We start from the raw sequence: 22,030 nt of genomic DNA, 5'->3' as shown, positions 1-22,030 counted from the left end.
TGGGGGACCTGATAGCACTGCAAGTACTCCAACTCCAAGAAGAAGACGAACACCAACTACAACCGGCCGCACGGAGGAGACGCAGGAGGAGGAGGAGGGCAAGGCAGGGGCAGCAAGGGCCGCCAGCACAGCCACTACCACCACGCAGGCAGCCCGCAATCCCACGCCTCCGAGCACATCCGTTCAACCTCACTGATGAGCAGATCCACACCCTCTACCGTCTGGACCGGGACACCATAGCCGCCATTGTGGACATGACACAGGCTGACCTTGTCAGCATGATAGATAGCCCAACCGCCATCCCACCCCTACTGAAGGTGGTGTCTGTACTCCACTTCATGGCCACAGGCACCTACCAGCACACAGTCGGACAGTTGCATGGCATTTCTCAGCCACTGTTCTCACGGACACTATTGCAAGTGCTCGATGCCCTCCTGCAGCACGCAGACGACTACATCTCTCTACCACGCTCGGAGCAGGAAATTACAAACACAAAAGTGGGATTCCATGCACTTGCCGGCATACCGGGTTGCATAGGTGCCATCGACTGCACCCATGTGGAATTGGTCGTCCCACATGCCATGGAGGCCCAGTACCGCAACCGAAAACAATTTCATTCTCTGAATGTACAAATGGTGTGTGACTCCAACAGGATCATTACACATTGTTGTGCCAGATTCCCTGGATCAACCCATGATTCTATGGTCTTGAGGAACTCTACAATACCACGCTACATGGAGCGACACGCAGGGAACAGATCCTGGCTACTCGGTGAGTCTCATTACATGCATGATAATGTGGGGTATGTGATTCGGCAATGACCTGGCAGGAAGGGGGGGGGGTGCGTACGTAGCAATGGCATTCCACATCATACGTTTATCGTCCACATACAGGTGATGCTGGATATCCACTGAAGAGATGGCTCCTCACACCAGTCCGGAACCCACGGGACCAGCATGAGGAGGACTACAACCATGCCCACTCACGTACCCGTGTAGTCATTGAACAGGCATTCGACCTACTGAAGGGTCGTTTCCGCTGCCTCAGCAGGTCTGGCGGGGCACTCCTGTACCGCCATGAGAAGGTTGCAAAGATGGTGATGGCATGTGTCATGCTCCACAACATGTGCGTACGTAGAAATGTGCCCATGCCCCCTGACGCAGAACTGCAAGCACCTGATGATGGTCATGATGAGGGTGGGGATGTGGCAGCACCTCAAGGAGTCTGCGAGGCACCGGAGGGCCGTGACATTCGTCAGCATCTCATTGATGTATGCTTCTAGCACTCACGCCTGGTGGCTGATACATGGACACGGGACTCGTGGCACTGTGTGTGTCTGGGACATGCACAATATGGACTGTACGCCTATGATGGCCTAGTACACAAAGATCAATGTCCACACATCTCATTGGTTGATCGTGCACTGTTTATGGCATATGTGATATCATGTTAAACACCCTATCGACCCGCCACCCAAGTGAGCCCAACACACCCCCTCCACCCTCCTACCTTCCCCCCGAACACCAGTGTCCAAAGATGCTCATTGTCAGTGGGCAGTCGCTATTGCAAGCCCCCTCTGCGGGTATCAGGGGCACCCCTGCCTGTGGAGCGCAGGTTCCTCCCAGATCTACGTTGGGGGCTGCCCTGGACGGAACTTGCAACGGATGATGTCTCTGCCTGCTCACGTCCAGGCATGTCCCTAAGGGTTTGCGAGAGCTCAGTGAGCACACGGCGCACTGCGGCAAGTTCGGCACATACGTCCTTGGACGTCGCATGCAGTTCCCCCCTCAGGCTCTCGGTGCTTCTCTCCATTTGTGCCCTTAGTGTCTCTGTACCTCTCTCCATTTCTGCCCTAAGTGTCTCAGTTGATGTTTCTATGTCTGCCTTAGTGCCCCCACATTCATCGGCATGGTCCTTGAGGAGCGTGGCCAGTTGCTGCTGTTGCACGATTAACTGGTCGAGGGACTGTTGCCTCTGCTGGGCCATGGCCATTTGCGGGGGTGTCACAGAGGGGCTGTTGACCTCATGTTGCCTTGCCACAGGGCTTGTGGGGGATGGCCAGTCGTCGTCTTGTGGGTGCCCCTGCGTGGTATCCTCATGTTGTACGGGATGGGACAGACAGGGGGATTGGGACAGGTCATGGATGGATCTGACTTCGACATCCCCGTCTTCTGTGTCGGAGCATGCTGCCATCAATGGGGTGTCACCTATGGTGCTGCTGCCACCAGAGGCAGTGCCTTCTGTGGCATCCGTTGGGGGGACCTGTGGTGGTGGTGTTGTGGGCATGCTGGCTGCTGGGGTGCCTGTTGATGTTCCCTCCTCTGTGCTGCCACCTGATTTGTGCTGCTGCCGTGTCTTGATGCGTGCAGCTGAGGTGGAGGGTCTTTGGCCGTTGGTCTTGGCCCTCTTTGCAGGTGTGCTGGTAGGGGTGTCCTGATGCTCGTCGTTTGGATCGGACCCTGTGGTGGAGTAAAGGAGGGCGAGGGTTATTGATGGGTCTGTGGGAATTGGAATGGCATTGTATCACATGCATTGGGGTGGTACCTGAGGGTGATTTGGGTCGGGGCCTTGGAGGTGCTTTCATTTGTGTGTGGAGTGAGGGTGCAGTTGTTTGGCAGCCTGCAGTTAGGGTGTGCCTGCTGCACGTGTAGTGCGTGTTTTAGGGTTTTTTAATTATTTATGTATTTATTGTGGGTTTTAACGTGCGCTATCAGGCCGATGTGTGTGGACGTTCTCCTGGACATGTGTTTCTGTTGCACTATGTGGACACATGGTACTTCACATGGATGGACTTTGTGGATTTGGCATTGTTTTATCTGGCCCACCTACCTGAATCTTCGGATGTCTGCACTCCTTTCTCCATCCCTCCGACTCCCTCTATGCTCTCCATTCCGATGGTGGAGGCACAGATTTCTTCCCAGGGGGTCAACTTGATGGGTGATTCAGGACCTCCCCCGGTGGCTGTGGCAATGTTGTGGTTGGCAGAGAGTATGCTGCGGACGCGTATCCGCAGGTCGTCCCATCGCTTTCGGCATTGCTGTGGGGTGCGGGGTGCGGTCCCCACCGCACTTACCCGCTGTGCCACCAGAGCCCATATGGCCTTCTTGTTTGCAAGTGCCGTCCTGGTCATTTGCGTGGAGAAGACAACGGCAGCATTCTCCTGGAGGGTCTCTGTTAGCACGGTGAGTTCCTCACGGGAGAAGTGGACCTGCCGCTTGCGGTCGCACGCTTTCTTCGCTACTTTTCCCATTTTTCTTGGTTTCGCTAGGGTGGATGACGGGTTGGGGTGTGTCTCAGGGTAGTGTTTTTGGTGGTTGTGTGGTTTTAGTGGTTTTATAGGTGTACGGCGGGATGTTTCCCGTTCCGGGCCCATGTTTTTACTTCCGTTTCCGTATATTTACGGTCACCGTACATTCCGGTAGGCGCACACTGCGGTGTCCGCTGTGATGGGTGGCGGTATTGCACCTAGGGCGCCTTACGGCGGCGGTGTGGGCCGTTTTGGGGTCATTTCCGCCATCGCGGACTTTGCACTTCCGCCATGCCGTGGTGCTCGTGCCCGATGGGTCGGAATGGGCCGCACTTTGCTCCTTCGTGCAATGGCGGAAACGCTATTTACGCTGTGGCGGTCCGGTCAGTCACTTTCCGCCAGGGTCGTAATGAGGGCCAGTATCTCAAATGGTAATTTTGTAAAAAGCTTTCTCCCCAACATCGAGTTTTGTATTGCTGCTAACTTGCATGCCATCTACCTGAATGAATGCAATCAAATGAGATGGGCAATCTAAGATTTCCATGGAAGTTGATTCCTCAAGAATTCCCATGAAAGGCTCATACGTGGAAAAATATCCTCACAAGCTATTTCCAGGCTGGGAGGGCCTGCACCCAAAACTGACAGAAAAGCAAATTCATTGCCGTCTACTTCTTCAGCCACAGCAGAACCATTCACCAGGGTACAAGGTACAGCAGAAGGTGTGGGGACACAAATTAAGTTTCTACAAAGATACAGTGGTCCATGTAGTCTTCATCAATCCAGTCTGCAGTTTTTATTCCACCACGTTTATAGCTACATGCAAATTGCACCATGGATGCACACACACTGTAGATGATCAGCTAGTTCTTGTATCGATTCACACATGTTTCATAAATCCTGATTACACATGGGATACTTCTGACAAATTCCCCAACAGTTGTACATGATTAAACCACATCTGCAACATTGAATCCCCAGGTTTTGCAATTGAAAGATAGATCTAATTAGTATATGTCTGAGTAAGAAGGAAGGATTGATCAGCAGCAGCATTCGACAGCTTAGCCATTGCTGGGATATGTTTGTGTGGAGCACGTGATAAAGAAGAGACACACCCTTTAAACAACACCCTTTGACTTTACCAATAGCAGTCATCAGTTTATTCCCCCACAGCTTGAAGTGAGGTTTCGAGAAAGTCATTAAGGAAGTGTTAGACACAGTTTACCCTAGAGTCATTCTAGGTACTATTTACCCTAGCGCCATTCTAAATACTATTTACCCTAGCGCCATTCAATATACTATTTACCCTAGCATCATTCAAGATATTATATACCCGAGCGCCATTCTAGATACTATGTACTCTTGCACCATTCAAGATACTATTTACCCTAGTGTCATTCTAGATACTATTTATCCTAGCGCCATTCTAGATACTATTTACCATAGCGCCATTGAAGATACTATTTACCCTAGTCCCATTCTAGATACTATTTACCTTAGCGCCATTCTAGATACTATTTACCCTAGTGCCATTCAAGATACTATTTACCCTAGTGCCATTCTAGATACTATTAAAGAGGAAGTCGGGATCCTGCCCTGGCCTCGGCCTCTCCCATCAAGTTCATGACAAGACGGAAGGCCAGAAAACACTGCAATCAACCCTTCCATTTCGGACGAATCCCAAGTGCACCAATGATTGATCAATATGTTGAGAGGTATCCCCTCAGCCAGCCATACAGACCAGGTGTGGTACAGATCTCTCCATGTGTGAATGAAGAGCCGCAGGCCATGGTCAGAGACCCCTATATGGACAGCCTGGACTAAAGCACCAAGAAGCCATGATGCTGACGTCGTTAGAGACACCACGATATAGCAGCGTTAGACATGAAGCACACGTGCCATCCGCACTTCGGGACACAAACACACTCTCGAATACATGAAGAACACAAGCATACAGTTCTATAGTTAAAGGACAGATACAAATACATACTGTCATTGCTTTTATAATTTTTACCACTAGCGAGATACAGAAACACAGAAATCACAAAGCACAAGAGATCCTGAGCAAAGCTTGCAGATGTTTAACGCGAAGTAACCATTTGGAACTGCAGGAACACCTATGGGACATGGCAGAGACAAGTGTGACTAACCTATGGAGCATATACTATAGCGTGGACAACGTAGAAACTGCATTATAAGGTTTAGGAAAATTACAACTGGCCTCGGACCACTGAGCAAGGGTTGAATTGAGCTGATTCAGGCTGGACAGAGAGCAGGATGTGTGAGACAGGACCCACATCCAAGGAAGGTCAAGAGATACGGAAGACATTCCATTCCCCTGACGACAAAGGGACCAGCTGCAGAAAAAGGGAATAAAATCCTCCTAATTCAAAGCTGAAGGGCTCAATTTCGTGGTTTCGAAACACGTGCCGAAGCAGACAATGGACAGTGATCAGAGCCGATCCCAAGCAGCCAGATACGGACTGCAACAAGTATGCAACAAGTGTTGTGCACAGCAGGAGAATATTGCATAAGGCAAAGGTGGTGCCCACAAGATACAATACAGACACATAATCTTTCTCATCACCTTCAGAAGGTACACAGTGAGCTAAGAAACATTTCAGGTCCAGGCCTGGGGACATCAGCTCTAGCCAATCACAGTTTAGTACCGTAGGGGTGGGTAGGAATGGGCAAGAACCAATGATAAGTCCATAACTCTGCAACAATGTTATAGTTAGTGAATTGGGGAATGAACAGGCCAGCCACCTAACATGGAAGAACTAGTAGAATAACACATATATGTACCCATATAGGTTATTATGCTCCTGACGGCCAATCCCAAGCCGCGATAGGTTTTTGGAGAGAGGCCCAAGTAATGACGGAGCACTGATGTATTTTTCAGACAAAAGTGGCCTGCACGGCTTTTACTGTGTGACATGCTGGAATCTTTCTGAGTTCTTGTATCGGTCCCTCCTGGTATTGGCTGTAATAAACCGCAGTTTGAATTTGCCATTGACTGACTCCTCTGTGTATTCTGCGGGAGGGAGTTAGGCCCTCGAAGTCCGCGAACTGCCAGTATCGCTCTGGCATACCTGGGGGTTCTTCCCAAAACTATTTACCCTAGGCCATTCAAGATAATATTGTCATGATCTCTGCTTCCAAAAGATCAGGACTTGCCCGACTCCCTTGGAAGCAGACCCATAACCCCAATTCCGAGTGCCAGCCAGTCCCAATTGGGACCTTTTGGACCCTGTCCTGGCGCCAGTGGCACCAGGCTCATAAAGATGCCCAGTCCCAGCGCTGGAAGCGCCGGGCTCATAATGCTTGGGTGGACTTACCTGCAGCAGACCATGCTGCTTACTTACCTGCCAGTTGAACCCCTGATCCTCTTCTGTTTGGGACTACTTTTCCTGTTGGGTGGGGCAGGAGCCACTCCCTAGGTTCAGAACACTGGAACTCTTCTGGAAAGCAGGAACTCTTTTCTTACCTAGGCGTGGCTGTGGAAGGAGACACCTAAGCACTACAGGAGGCTATTTAAACCACACCCGATGGATGAATCTTGCTTTGCGTTATTCTGCATTCTCTGCAGCAGAACGCTCATCGTGTCTTCTGCTTCTGATCCTGGGCCTAAGGGAACAAAGGCTTACCATCCTGGAATCCAGTCTTCAGCAGCACCTGTAAAGACAAAGAAAGAACAGGTTAGCACTACGGTCTTCAGTGGCAGCGCATCTCTTACCTGGTCCATCGGCTGTCACCAACGCCTCGCGCTGCATTCCGGCATCTGAAAGACAAAGGCTTACCTACTCTTCGCATGCTCCGGAGGTCTTCGCACTGCATTCCGGCATCTGAAAGACAAAAGCTTACCAGCTCTTCGCACGCTCCGGAGGCCTTCGGCGCTGCATCCCGCATCTGAAAGACAAAAGAAGGTGCGTTTAAAGACATTGGGCAACTTTATTACTCACGTGCCATTACTCCTTCCCACGCCGAATCCAGTGGGTATTCCAGCACCCTTCAGCTTCTCTAAAGCTCCGAACTTGTACCTGCAAGATAAAAGGGACAGTTAGTGCGCATCGTGAAGCAGGCTACAAGCGCTTACTTACGTGCTTCCAGGCGCTTCTATTCCTCACGCGGGTTCGATCCTCAACTCTCATCAGCCCGCCATCCGCCAGCGCCGGAACCCAGCAAAACAAGAGATATAATTACAAAAGACTTTTAAGACATTTGAAGTGCCCAGAACTTACCGTTCGTGCAGTTAACGACGGACAGCAGTCCTCTGAGGTCAAGAGGCCTGCACCCTATCCAGTGAAGAAACTGGTTACGGCACCCTGCCCCGAGGCAGATGGAGAGCTCGGCGTTCACTTACCTAAGACATCTTACTCTTCGAGTCAGACATACAGTGCACAGAGGTCCAGCCCAAAGAGCCAACCGTGTGTTACACATCACCTTTGAAGATACGGCATTCACCCAGTCAAGACCGGCGCCTCTGCGGGAATCAGGTGAGCGTTACAGAACGCAAAGCCTACCGCAAAACTCCCACCCAGGTGCTATGGAAACCTCGGATACCGACCAGCTAGCCCAGTTACTTGGGAAACTAAGAGCAGAAGTGCATGCAGCCCGTCAGGAAACGAATGCTCTAAGAAGGGAACTGATTATTTCCAAGGAGCGAACAGACGATCTCGCTAGACAATTGCTACAGTCACAAGCCGGACAAACTCCGTTACCCGCATCAGGGGCAAATCTTCCTTCAACATCCTCTACGAACCCAGTGCAGATCAACCTACCTGGGAATGTACCTCTGGCTCCGCCCGAACGATTTTCTGGTGACCCAAAGAGGTTTGCAGTATTTATTAATCAGTGCCGGTTGCACTTCTTATGCCGGCCAGCAGCCTTTCCAACTGATCAAGCTAAGGTAGCTTTCGTGCTTTCGTACCTTAGTGGCAATGCGGCAGACTGGTCGATCCCTCTAGTTAATCAAGATGATCCGGTTCTCCATGATTTTCAAGCTTTTCAGCTCAGTATGGAAAAACTGTTTGCAAGACATTCACAGGGGCAGGCCTTGGACAATGAGCTCCTTTCATTGCGACAGGGTAATCAAGACCTTTTGGCTTATATTGCGTCTTTCAACAGACTGATAGTGGAAACTCGATGGCCTGAGGACAAAAGGATTACGCTGTTTTATAGAGGTCTACGTGGAGAGCTCAAAGATGTGTTAGCCCAAGTAGTGAATCCCCCGCAAGACTGTTCGGACTATATTGACTTAGTCGTTCAAATTGACCACAGACTGCAGAACAGGAAGGCCGATCGTTCCAAGTTTGATGCTCGAGTATTTTCCAAACCACCAACTCCTACCAAAGGAGTAGACTCCGGGGAACCCATGCAAATAGGGGGCCTGAAAGGACCACTAACACAAAAGGAGCGGGAAAGGAGAAAACAGCTGCAATTATGCCTCTATTGCGGAAACTCGGGGCACTTTCTTCGAGACTGTCCGGTGAAACCAGCCAAGAAGGCAGTAGGAACTGCAGTTACCAGGGTCACAAACTCTGAGCAGGGAAACGACCTCGCCCGACAAGAATAGAGGTCCTCTTGCCGAGCGTTAAAACCAGTTCCGTGACCTCGCATTTCGTGATACCTATGGTCCTCATTAGCCCTGAACATCCGGATCGATTACATGCGATTGAAGCTTACGTCGACAGCGGTGCCATCGGCAATTATGTGGATCATGAAATGGTTTTGAGGATGAATCTGACTCTTTGTCCAAAGGCTGTAAAGGACGTCATTACTACGGTGGATGGTACGGAGATAGCCTCCGGACCAGTAACGCATACCACCCAAGAAGTGACGCTAGTAAGTCAAGATGGACACCATGAGAAGATCGTGTTCGATGTGATCAAGGCCCCTCAGTTCCAGATTATTCTAGGAATTCCTTGGTTAGAGAAGCACAATCCTCAGATCGATTGGCGAGCAAGAACGGTTCAGTTTCCAGAATGTGTCTCTACTTGTCACCCTCGACCTGGTGTTGCACTGGCAGCAATTTCCTCGGAGGCTCCCCAGTTACCTCCTGAATACCTAGAATTCCAAGATGTTTTCCGGAAGGATCAGGCTAACTCTCTACCTCCTCGTAGGTCTTATGACTGCCAGATAGACCTGATACCTGGATCTACTCCTCCTTGTAGTAGAATTTATGCCCTCACCGAGCCTGAGAATCTTCACCTCCGACAATACCTGGATCAATACCTAGCGAATGGGTTTATTCCTCCTTCCAAGTCCCCTGCTTCCTCAGCTTTGTTCTTCGTTCCAAAAAAAGAAGGGGACCTTAGAACTTGTATAGATTATCGTGCCCTGAACCAGATCACCGTTAAGAATAGATATCCGTTACCTTTGATCCCTGAACTCCTGGACCAAGTCAGAAAAGCATGCATATATACAAAGCTGGATCTTAGAGGAGCCCACCACTTGGTACGAGTAAAAGAGATCGATGAATGGAAGACGGCCTTCCGCACCAAGTATGGGCTATTTGAATATCAGGTCATGCCCTTCGGACTTTGCAATGCCCCGGCCGCCTTTCAATATTTTATGAACGATGTCCTCAGAGAGCTCATAGATGTGTGTGTTGTTGTTTACATTGACGACATCCTCGTTTATTCTTCATCGGAAACTGAACATCGGAAACACGTGAAAATGGTCCTTGAGAGATTGCGTCAACACAAACTTTTCGCTAAGTTGGAAAAATGTGTTTTCAACGTGACTGAAGTTGAATTCTTGGGATTCATATTATCACCTAGCGGAGTGCGTATGGATTCAAAGAAGGTCGATGCAATTCTCAAATGGCCATCGCCATCCTCCATAAAAGGTGTTCAAAGCATGTTAGGCTTCGCTAACTTTTACCGCAGGTTTATCCCCGAATTCTCTCGAATAGTCCAGCCCATCACCGCCTTGTTAAAGAAAAACAAACGTTTTGAATGGTCTACCGAGGCGGAACAAGCTTTCCAGAATTTGAAGACTAGATTTATCTCTGCACCGATCTTAAAACATCCTCGCCCAGAACTCCCCGACATCGTTGAAACTGATGCTTCGAGCCTTGCCATGGGGGCAGTTCTATCACAAAAGGACCCAGTAACCAATCAGTTGCATCCCGTGGCATTTTGGTCCCGCAAATTCTCGCCTCCTGAAATCAATTACACTATTACTGATAAGGAACTTCTAGCTATCAAGTCCGCCTTTAAGGCTTGGCGGCATTATCTTCTGGGGGCCCGACACCGTTACTGTGATTACAGATCACCGAAACCTGCAATATTTGAAAACCGCAAAAGCTCAATCCTCTAGGCAACTCCGTTGGGCACTATTCTTTGCCGAGTTTGACTTCATAATTACCTATCGACCTGGTACAAAAAACGGTAAAGCTGATGCCCTTTCTCGGATGGGAGTGGAAGAACATTTGATCAATCCTAAACCTGTACCTATCATTCCCGAACAAAGAATTCTAGGTGTAATCGCCACACAATCCATAGAGGAAGTTAAGGATAAAGCCAGGCTACTGGTAACTCCAGCAGACATACAGAATTGGCATCTGCAGGGAAAGGACTTTACGGTGAAGGACAACCTATTATATTTCCAAGAACGGTTATACCTGCCCAGCACAGATTTACAGAAAAAGGTAATCTCTTGTTATCACGATTCTTTAATGGAAGGACATCCCGGTATGACCAAGACCTCGGAAAAGATCAAGCGCTACTTCTGATGGCCGTCTTGGAAAAAAGATATCAGAGACTTTATAATGTCCTGTGGAGTATGCGCCCAAAACAAGAGTCAAAAGGAAAAACCAGCCGGCCTCTTACGCCCTACTGACATCCCGCCTCGCCCTTGGCATACGCTTTCTATGGACTTCATCACCGATCTACCTCCATGCTCCGGACACAATACGATCCTAGTAATCGTGGACCTATTCTCCAAGATGGCGCATTTCATTCCACTCAAAGGCTTACCAACAGCAGCAACTCTGGCCCGAGAATTTCTCGAAAAACATCGTCCGACTGCACGGTTTTCCTTCAGTTCTAATTTCGGATCGAGGTAGTCAATTTATTTCTCATTTTTGGCGAAGTTGCTGTCGGTCGGCTCAAATTGATGTGAGACTTTCGACCAGCCACCACCCTCAAACCGACGGACAAACCGAGAGGACCAATCAAACTCTGGAACAGTATTTGCGCTACATGCTACAACAAACTGAAAAAACTTGGAAAGATATCCTTTGGATAGCCGAATATGCCTACAATAACTCTGTCCACTCGGGAACTGGGAAGACCCCGTTTTTTCTTTTATACGGTAGTCACCCTCTAACCTCGGAGTTGGATCCACTCCAAGATCTTGGAACACCAGCAGTAGACCACCTGCATTCTACAATCACCCAAGCCTTTAAGGAAGCCGTTTCTCACCTTCAAAGGGCTAAAGAACAATACAAGAAAGGAGCAGACCAACATCGGAAGGAAGCCCCCCAATATCAAGTAGGAGATCAAGTCTGGTTATCCACCAAATATCTACCTCTAAAAGGACCACGCACATTCAACCCAAGATACCTTGGTCCCTATTCCATCACTACCATAGTAAATCCAGTAGCGGTCAAGTTGGACTTGCCCCCTCACATGAAGATACATCCGGTCTTCCACGTCTCTCTATTAAAACCCGTGCAACCTCAAACCCGACTAACTACATCTCCAAAACCTATTCTAGTTGATGGAGAACTCGAGTTTGAATTCAAAAGCATCCTGGATTCCAAGATCTCCAAATCTAAACTATTTTACCTGATTGACTGGAAAGGCTACGGTCCCCAAGAAAGATCCTGGGAACCTGCAGAATATGTCCACGCGTCTCGTCTAATCAAAAGATTTCATCGAACATTTCCTAACAAGCCCAAACCCCCGGAGAAGCCCGGTTTGGGAGGGGCCTTGAGGGGGGGTGCTGTCATGATCTCTGCTTCCAAAAGATCAGGACTTGCCCGACTCCCTTGGAAGCAGACCCATAACCCCGATTCCGAGTGCCAGCCAGTCCCAATTGGGACCTTTTGGACCCTGTCCTGGCGCCAGTGGCACCAGGCTCATAAAGATGCCCAGTCCCAGCCCTGGAAGCGCCGGGCTCATAATGCTTGGGTGGACTTACCTGCAGCAGACCATGCTGCTTACTTACCTGCCAGTTGAACCCCTGATCCTCTTCTGTTTGGGACTACTTTTCCTGTTGGGTGGGGCAGGAGCCACTCCCTAGGTTCAGAACACTGGAACTCTTCTGGAAAGCAGGAACTCTTTTCTTACCTAGGCGTGGCTGTGGAAGGAGACACCTAAGCACTACAGGAGGCTATTTAAACCACACCCGATGGATGAATCTTGCTTTGCGTTATTCTGCATTCTCTGCAGCAGAACGCTCATCGTGTCTTCTGCTTCTGATCCTGGGCCTAAGGGAACAAAGGCTTACCATCCTGGAATCCAGTCTTCAGCAGCACCTGTAAAGACAAAGAAAGAACAGGTTAGCACTACGGTCTTCAGTGGCAGCGCATCTCTTACCTGGTCCATCGGCTGTCACCAACGCCTCGCGCTGCATTCCGGCATCTGAAAGACAAAGGCTTACCTACTCTTCGCATGCTCCGGAGGTCTTCGCACTGCATTCCGGCATCTGAAAGACAAAAGCTTACCAGCTCTTCGCACGCTCCGGAGGCCTTCGGCGCTGCATCCCGCATCTGAAAGACAAAAGAAGGTGCGTTTAAAGACATTGGGCAACTTTATTACTCACGTGCCATTACTCCTTCCCACGCCGAATCCAGTGGGTATTTCAGCACCCTTCAGCTTCTCTAAAGCTCCGAACCTGTACCTGCAAGATAAAAGGGACAGTTAGTGCGCATCGTGAAGCAGGCTACAAGCGCTTACTTACGTGCTTCCAGGCGCTTCTATTCCTCACGCGGGTTCGATCCTCAACTCTCATCAGCCCGCCATCCGCCAGCGCCGGACCCCTGCAAAACAAGAGATATAATTACAAAAGACTTTTAAGACATTTGAAGTGCCCAGAACTTACCGTTCGTGCAGTTAACGACGGACAGCAGTCCTCTGAGGTCAAGAGGCCTGCACCCTATCCAGTGAAGAAACTGGTTACGGCACCCTGCCCCGAGGCAGATGGAGAGCTCGGCGTTCACTTACCTAAGACATCTTACTCTTCGAGTCAGACATACAGTGCACAGAGGTCCAGCCCAAAGAGCCAACCGTGTGTTACACATCACCTTTGAAGATACGGCATTCACCCAGTCAAGACCGGCGCCTCTGCGGGAATCAGGTGAGTGTTACAAATATTTACCCAAGCGCCATTCAAGATACTACTTACCCTGGTGCCATTCTAGATACTATTTACCCTAGCACCATTCTAGATACTATTCACCCTAGTGCCATTCTAGATACTATTTACCCTAGCAGCATTCTAGATACTATTTACCCTAGCGCCATTCTTGATACTATTTACCCTTGCACCATTCAGGATACTACTTACCCTGGTGCCATTCTAGATACTATTTACCCTAGTCCCATTCTAGATACTATTTACCCTAGCACCATTCTAGATACTGTTTACCTTAGCACCATTTTAGATACTATTTACCCTAGCACCATTCTAGATACTATTTACCCTTGCACCATTCAAGATACTACTTACCCTGGTGCCATTCTAGATACTATTTACGCTAGTACCATTCTAGATACTGTTTACCCTAGCACCATTCTAGATACTATTTACCCTAGCACCATTCTAGATACTATTAACCCTAGCGCCATTCGAGACACCGTTTACTTGAGCGTCATTCATAACCTTTTATTCTCACCCGACTCAATCAGAGGTCAGAAAATGTTCCAGGTGCCAAGAGGGCAAAGGTTTTTCCTGTCCAATATCAAGTTGAATATTCTGTACCACAGCTCTGCCTAAGAATATGTGGCCCTAACGCTACACTGTCAAATACTGCAATCATAATAAAGTGCAAAAGGAAACAGGCTCTCTTGGAAATGTACACCCGGGAGTTTTTAAGAAAAGTATATCATGCAGAATAGGAGTTTGACTAACAGAAGGGCCTGTTGCATTCAATGAATTAAAACATGGCAAAGGCTTTACCGACCAGAGGCAGTGTTGTCTTTCAGTGGGTCATACACAGTTTAGAATTCAGTGTGCGGTCTTTGTGAACACCTACTAGATGAAGAGGAACAAGAAGGGGCACAGGTGTTTTTAATGGTTTAGTTGAACAGGCCACTAACCTGATCACCTGACCCTAATGCCCAATGTAAGAAGTTGGTTGCATCTATAAAGGCTCCTAACAACCAACAGCCGAATCGCCAAATGGAGAAACATGAAAATGCCTGTGAGAGTCCAACAGAAATAGTGAACTATCCTGTAACCATCAGAGGGAGATTAACCACTGAGGCCCCTCCTCTGTCAACTTAAGTTGACAAAGTGCAAGTCTCAGGTTGTGGCGGGGGCAGGGAAGGAGCTGGGGCGAGAGGGGTCGGTCACCCTTCCTCGCTCCCCCCCCTGGTGACTAGCGTGCCTCTCATGCCACCTGCGGGGCTGGTACTCAGTCAGGACTGGCACTGACTGGTCGCCAGCCCTGATAATAAAAAATAAACCCTGCGTGTGGCGCGCAGATGAGTGCAGCATGCCAGTAAAAAGAAAAATTGAGTGGCTTGCCGACGTGTACAATGCAACCTGCCATTCAAAGGGTTGCCATGGCCACCCCGTTGGCATTTCTACATATGCGCTGTGGACGTCCCAAAAGGCCAGGTTCTGCTGGTGCCACACACCTGCATATGTTGAATGTCCTGCCTGGCCATGCTCAGTGCCCTTATGTATGTATGTATAAATATGTCTTGGAATGTAATCTATTGTGTGCATGTGTGGCATGAATGACTAGTTGAGTGAGTTTGTAGTTGTGTGTGTATGTTGCATGTGTATGACTGGATGAGAGTGTATCAGCATGCGTGTGTGTGCATGTGTTTGTATCATCTCTGCAAGGGATTTACATTAACCAACCATGTATTCTTGGTCACCGTAAATCCCCTGCTATGACTGCTGGCATAGATAAGTTGTGTGTCAGCAGTTTTATATATTTATGATTTACATTGACCATTATTGGCATGAATAGGTTATGGCACCAGATTCATGCATGTGATATAAAGTGACCATGACTGTCATATATAGGTTGTCCTATCTATGCCAGTAATGATCACTCCAAATCACATTCATGCAGCTGCTGCCACAACCTATCTATCCCAGTAATGGTCACTTTAAATCATATGCATGAAGCGCTTCATGCATCTGATTTGAAGTAACTGTTACTGGTATAGGTAGGTCGTGGTAGCAACCTTGTGCATGTGATTTAAAGTGACCATTCCGGCATGGACAGGTTGTGGCAGAAGCTTCATGAAAATACTACAAAGTACTCCTATGTAGTGTATGGTTGGCGGCATTGCATTTCCCGGATTTTTTCATGTGACCAACTGTATATTTTATGGCTTTTTATCTCTTGTTTGTCAAAATGTGTACTGCACATTATTTAAAATGGAAAACTCACAATCATTTATTCTGTACCCCCTTGCAAGGATTGGTCACTCGCACTAATTTGAGGAAATATTTGGGCCCCTCCTCTCAAAATATTCACCAGGCATTGATATTGATATTTTATTTCTATTGCGCTCCTACACAAGTGTTTCAGAGCACGACAAGGCAAGGGAGGGGAACAAGAGAGAACAAAACAACGATCTTCACTAGGCCCAGTGACATTGAGAATGCACAAATGCATGGGAGGGGGGAAGTGCATGGAAGGGGGAGAAGTGGAATGTGCGGAGCAAAGGAGAAACAGATAAATAATAACAAATAAAAAAATAATAAAGGCAACAAACAGTAGTAGTGCAGCCAGCAAGTGGCAAGTGCTGGGTTGAAGGCAGCAGACATGGGAGGTCTGATAAGTGCAGGAAGAAAAAAGGGGGGACTGTATGGGTACAGATACAGACCCCAGTGCAAGGGGTGGCCCGGAGGCAGTGAGGGAGGGTGGCAGGGTGAGCAGGTACCTGGGCCCAGAGGACAGAGGGTGGCCAGGTGCACAGTGCCAAGAGAGAACAGATCAGCAGGGGCAAGGGGGAGCGAATGGCAGAAGCAAAGAGGGAGGTCTTGAGGTGCTTCTGGAACCGGAGATGGTTTGCTTCAAGTTTTAGAGTGGCAGGGAGGCTGTTCCAGAGGGGGGCCCCAGCCGAAGACAGAGATCTACCCCCATCTTATTTCTTTGAAAGGAATAACTGCCCATGAATCATGAAATGTACTGGATATGTTTGTTCTTTCCGTACAGAAACAAATATATATTGTATGCCTTTTCATCCAATTTTTCATAACAATTGTGATGCAATTGCGCTAATTTGAGAAAAAATGTAGGAATCATTCACAGAAAGCATTCACCACCCCTTGAGGGCTCTGCCATGAATCGGTTAGAATGTTGGTGCCTCTTTAGGAGCTATCCTCCCCCCTCCCTACTTCAAGAGCTGCCCCTCCACTGGGGGCAGGTATAGCAGAGGTAATGTGTACAGGGCGTGGAAGAAGTTATATATCAGGTTCAGATTTGTTACTGAAGTGCCCACTCCAGTTCAACTCACAAAGTGCGAACGCTGAAGGGAGTAGAGTCTGTACCCACACTGCACCCATTCTATCCAGAGTCACCTCTCAGTACCCTGTCGTGTTCTGAATAATTTCAGGTTTCAGAGAAGGTAAATTCAAGATAACTTGGTCACTGCTAACTTATTCTCTGGTTTTACACTTGTGAAACATTCAATACCTTATTATATGGGCCGGTTTCTGTGGTGTATGGAATTGTTGGCTAAATCGTAAATAGCCTTACAAGAGCAATACAACTCAGGTCTTCATGGACAAAGTGCTTTCTAACAAATTACTTTGCAACTTGAACCACTGTGTCATTACCTGCCGTGGATTGACCTTTAGGGCAATCTGCGCTCAGAGGCAGATGGCCGTAAAGCGCTGGGCAAATTCCATGAAATGAAAACATGAAGTGATGAGTTTGGCTAGTTCTGGCCAGTGTGGGCAGGTATGATGACTTAGTTGCAGTGCATTATACAGCTGGCAGTCTGGACCGATGACAAAGACCAATAATCTTCTAAAGGCACCATTTGTCACAATATGTCTGAAAGATGCGCTCCCTTTCCATGATGCTGCTTCTCAAACACTTTGGGGCCAATACATGGAATTATTTGCGTTGAAAATAGTGAACTTGCGTGCTAAACTGCGTTCATGGAACCGACTGCGTGGGACTCTCTTGGGACTTGCGTGGAGTTTGCGCAGGCCCGGCACGTCTGTGTGAATAAATTAGCACCTTTCGTGAGACTCAACATGCATAAATGTGGCCGTGTTGAGGGATGGTAAGGGCCAAGCAGTCGCACACCCATCTCCACTCAACTATAACCATATTCAAGGATTTGAACTGGGAACGTTGTGTTGCGACAAAGTACACGCAAATCCCGGAACCTGATAGCAGGCATAAATATCAATGCACATTCAACGCGTATAGGAACAAATGCATATAAAGCATGCAGAACACACAAAACAAACAACTACAGCCACAATGAATCCAGCAGTACTCAGAACTATTGTGCACGGACACCACAGGAGGAGGAGGATGCCCACGGCCTGGATCTTCACAACACGCACTACACTTTTTGGCATGACAGATCATCCGGTCTATGGCAGGTACATGTCCCCCCACCATAGAATCCTAGACCTTGTCCTGGACTGGGAAGCTGGCCTGACATCACCTACCATCTGCTCCCAGGCCCTTACCCTGCTAGAAAAAGGGCTGGCTGCACTTCCTTGCCACTTAGTCCTTCCAGCAGACCACTGCAGTAGTTGGTGGGATATCACAGGCCACCCAGTCACGCTGTCTACACCAGGTGCTGTCCTGCATAACAGCACATGCATGTGTGTACAGGCACATATATATTCCACGAACACTGGTGGAAAGGCAGACAGTCATGCAGGATTTCTATGCAGTGGCACACTTCCCCCATGTACTAGGTACAATAGACTGCACACATGTTGTGCTACGGCCACCCCGATTGACAGAGCACATCTACTGGAACAGAAAGCACTGGCACTCCATCAATGTGCAGGTAGTGTATGATGCCAGGGGGATCATCATGGAAGTCTATGCTAATTACCCGAGCAGCACACATGACAGCTACATCTTCTGCATGTCACCTCTGCACTGGGCGCTGGTATCTGCAAAACTTGGCAACGCATGGCTCACTGGCGAGTATGAATGCTCATGCACATCACACACTGTACAATGGACCCCACCAATAAATTTCATTGTCAACCATGTACACATTTACAGGGGACAGTGCCTACCCGCTGACTACCTTTATGATGACACCCTTTCGGAACTCCGCAACACCAGCTCAGGTGAGGTACAATATTACACATGTAGCCACTAGGGGCATAGTGGAACACACATTTGGACTGCTAAAGTCACGGTTCCACTCCCTTGACCACTCTGGTGGGTTGTTGCTATATGCACCACCAGTAGTCTGTACAATCATCGTGGTTGCATGTGTCCCGCACAATGTAGGCCCACAGTGTAGCGTACCAGTGGACAGGAACCACCCTTGCCCATGGCTGGCCAAAGGGCACATGGAGAGGCTGCACGCACACAGCTGGTGCAATCATACTTCACATAAATATGAGCCCATGTGGAGTACACACAGTGAAGCCACCTCCCAGGTGCCAATTCAATGATGAATTGGCGCCTATCCTCCGTGCCCCCAACAACACTCTGAGAATGTGCCACTGGGAGTGCAAAAATATGTGTGTCCATCAGACATAAAACAACATACACAAGCAGAGGCCCCAGAAAAAAATGTGTAATTGGGACTATACCACTATCACTTTGTGAAGTGTGCAGTGAAATCATTCTGGGGGCTCAACAACTGTACAAATGCCAAAGATATAAGAGCAATAAAAAATCTGTTCAGAATGAAAAATGCATGAAGTAGGCAACAGTCAAATGTTAGCACCCAAAGATTCATGGCCACCAAAACAACAATTCCACCAATTCACATAATCCCCATAAATCTGATTGAAGACCTGTGTGATCATTTGCACTACAGACATACACATATCCATGTAGCTGTGAGCATGAAAGGCGGGGTACAAGATTGCACATGTGACATACGTATTGGGAATATGGATACATTGCACACCATATAAAAAAAACACTGAATAAGACACCATTTGTAAGTGACCAAAAGTGGTTATCACACCCAAAGAGCCACATATACAGAATCATACAATAATGGTGCAATTGCACATGACAACAGCCAGTGACTCATGGCCCAATATGTATGGCAATGCTGAAATGAACAGAGACATAGCAACTTGCACCAACATGTGTCTGTGTAGTGCACCCAAAAGCACACACCACAAGCAACAAAGTCCCTTACCACCGTCATATGAACAACAACTGCACTGCATGTAGACACCAAACCTCACACACCAGGCCACAAGTAGGAATTCATAGTACAATATATATGCTAACAAACTCAGGCGAGGACAGCCCTTGATCCACGATGTGTGTACACAACAATGAACATAGTCATTGGCCAATACATTCCCTGACAAGCACTATGCTCACAATACAGTCACATCAAAGCATTCATGTTGAACCTTAAAAAAAATTGCACTGCAAGAGAAATGCACATCTTACCTCATCCCATGTGATCAAGCACCAGCTTGACTGTGCAGTCCTCCTAAAATCTGCCAGACTGTAAACCAACAAACACGATTGCAGTGTCCTGTGTACGCATCCAACGTGAACTTCCTCCACAATTGCTACATCCACAATTGCTACATCCATCCATCATTCCATGGGAAATTCATCAGTAGAGAAATGCAAATCAATGTGAGGGCAGGCAACACATCCATGCACCTAGGCATACAGCAATATGTGCCCCCCTGAGTGACCTGCCACAAATGCATACAATAACTGGCACACATGAAGTCACATCTGCCCACCTCACACCAATGAAACAATTACCATCCCAACATTGACACCTTACCCACGCATCCCCACAGTGACACCTTACCCACCCACAACACTTACACTGCCCCCGAGTGCCATGCAGTGAATGACCATGTCACTCTTATCCACCATGACACTCAAAGGACCCCCAAAAAGAAACCACGTAGAGGAAGGAAACCCAGGAGCAACTTTGTAGTATTCTAAATGACATGATATGCCATACCCTCATCAATGTGACAATGGGACAATGCAGCAAACACTGCCAGGGAAGCCAGTAATGAAAAGCCCAAGAAAAGTGAAATCCAAATCTCACCAATTGCACAGAGGACAGGATCTTTTACAAGGCAGCACTTCACAGAGGCAGCTGTCAGATAGGAATGCAGGGTGCCAAGTCAACTGGCCTGAAACACACAAGCAGGCATGATAAAACAATGACAAACAGAGGCCAAGGACAAAAACACACACAATGGAACAGGCAACAGGAAAGTACAAGTAAACACTCCCAACCCCAACCTTAAACACGTGTCAGAGCACACAACCAACAAGGCATTCCACCCTAATGACAACTCACCAACAAATGCCCTACAGTGATAGCCACCACCAATAGGATCCCGCAACCCGAACCACCATCAATGTCTGTTGAACACCCCATGCATATACACACCAGCCCAATAACACAATGTGTGACATGCACCCACGTAGCTGGACCCCTACCCACAAAAAAAGGAAAAGAAAACCAACCACACACAGTGCAAGACTACTTGCTGCAAATCACAAGACAATTGACACCCTGAGTGCCCTTCAACTACCTGCACAGTGTACCCACCTGGCTTGTATCAACTGCATCACAGCTGGAAATACATTTACAAATTGCAAAGACATGCATTGCAACAATCAAAAGATATGGACAACCCTGGCAGCTGATGTAGTGACCAAGACATCTTGGATCACAGAGTGCAAGAGGTAGACTGGACATAGAGTGATGATTGAATAGCAGTGGAGTAGATCAGTAGAGAGAGAGAGAGAAAAAGAGAGTGAGAGAGAGAGAGAGAGAGGGGGGACAGGAGAAAAACATTTCAAGGAGGAGACTGTCTGCAGCGGAGATGAAGACGGACATGTCTGACACCACAGTGGGTGATGGCATTGATAAGGCAACCTCGGGATGAAGATGGAGACATGAACATCTCTGGACGTAGCATCCTAGTTTGAGAGCATGGAACATACAGAGATGGAATAGAACCACATGTAGTGGTCCATGAAGGACAAAAGAGGGTGAAGCTGAAGTTCACACTGGCAAAGAATGTGCACATGTGAAAGGTCAATCATCAACTCTACATCAGAAACAACACGGGCAACACCCAGCATGGCATGCAAATCACAAAAAAACCATGTATGCACATCCCTGCTAAGAAGGCACTTTTACATATACCCAGACTATACAACAACAAACATACACCCCTGTGCACAACACTGCAAACGGACCTCCAGAAAACATGCGTCCGTTCACTCACCCCTCAACACACCACACACTCTGATTGTGTGCATGGATTCCGGGGTGCACTTGCAACTCACACAGGGAGAACAGATAAAGACAAACTCTGAGGAGTGGACAATCTCACGCATGCATGGGTCACCAATGTGGGCATGCAATGTTCACTTACTGATGTTGGCAGATGACATGAAGAAGGAATCCAAACCAA

Source organism: Ambystoma mexicanum, chromosome 11 (genome assembly GCF_040938575.1).
Source record: "Ambystoma mexicanum isolate Mex_15411 chromosome 11, UKY_AmexF1_1, whole genome shotgun sequence".
Classification (NCBI taxonomy): domain Eukaryota; kingdom Metazoa; phylum Chordata; class Amphibia; order Caudata; family Ambystomatidae; genus Ambystoma; species Ambystoma mexicanum.
This window is presented reverse-complemented; position numbering follows the sequence as displayed.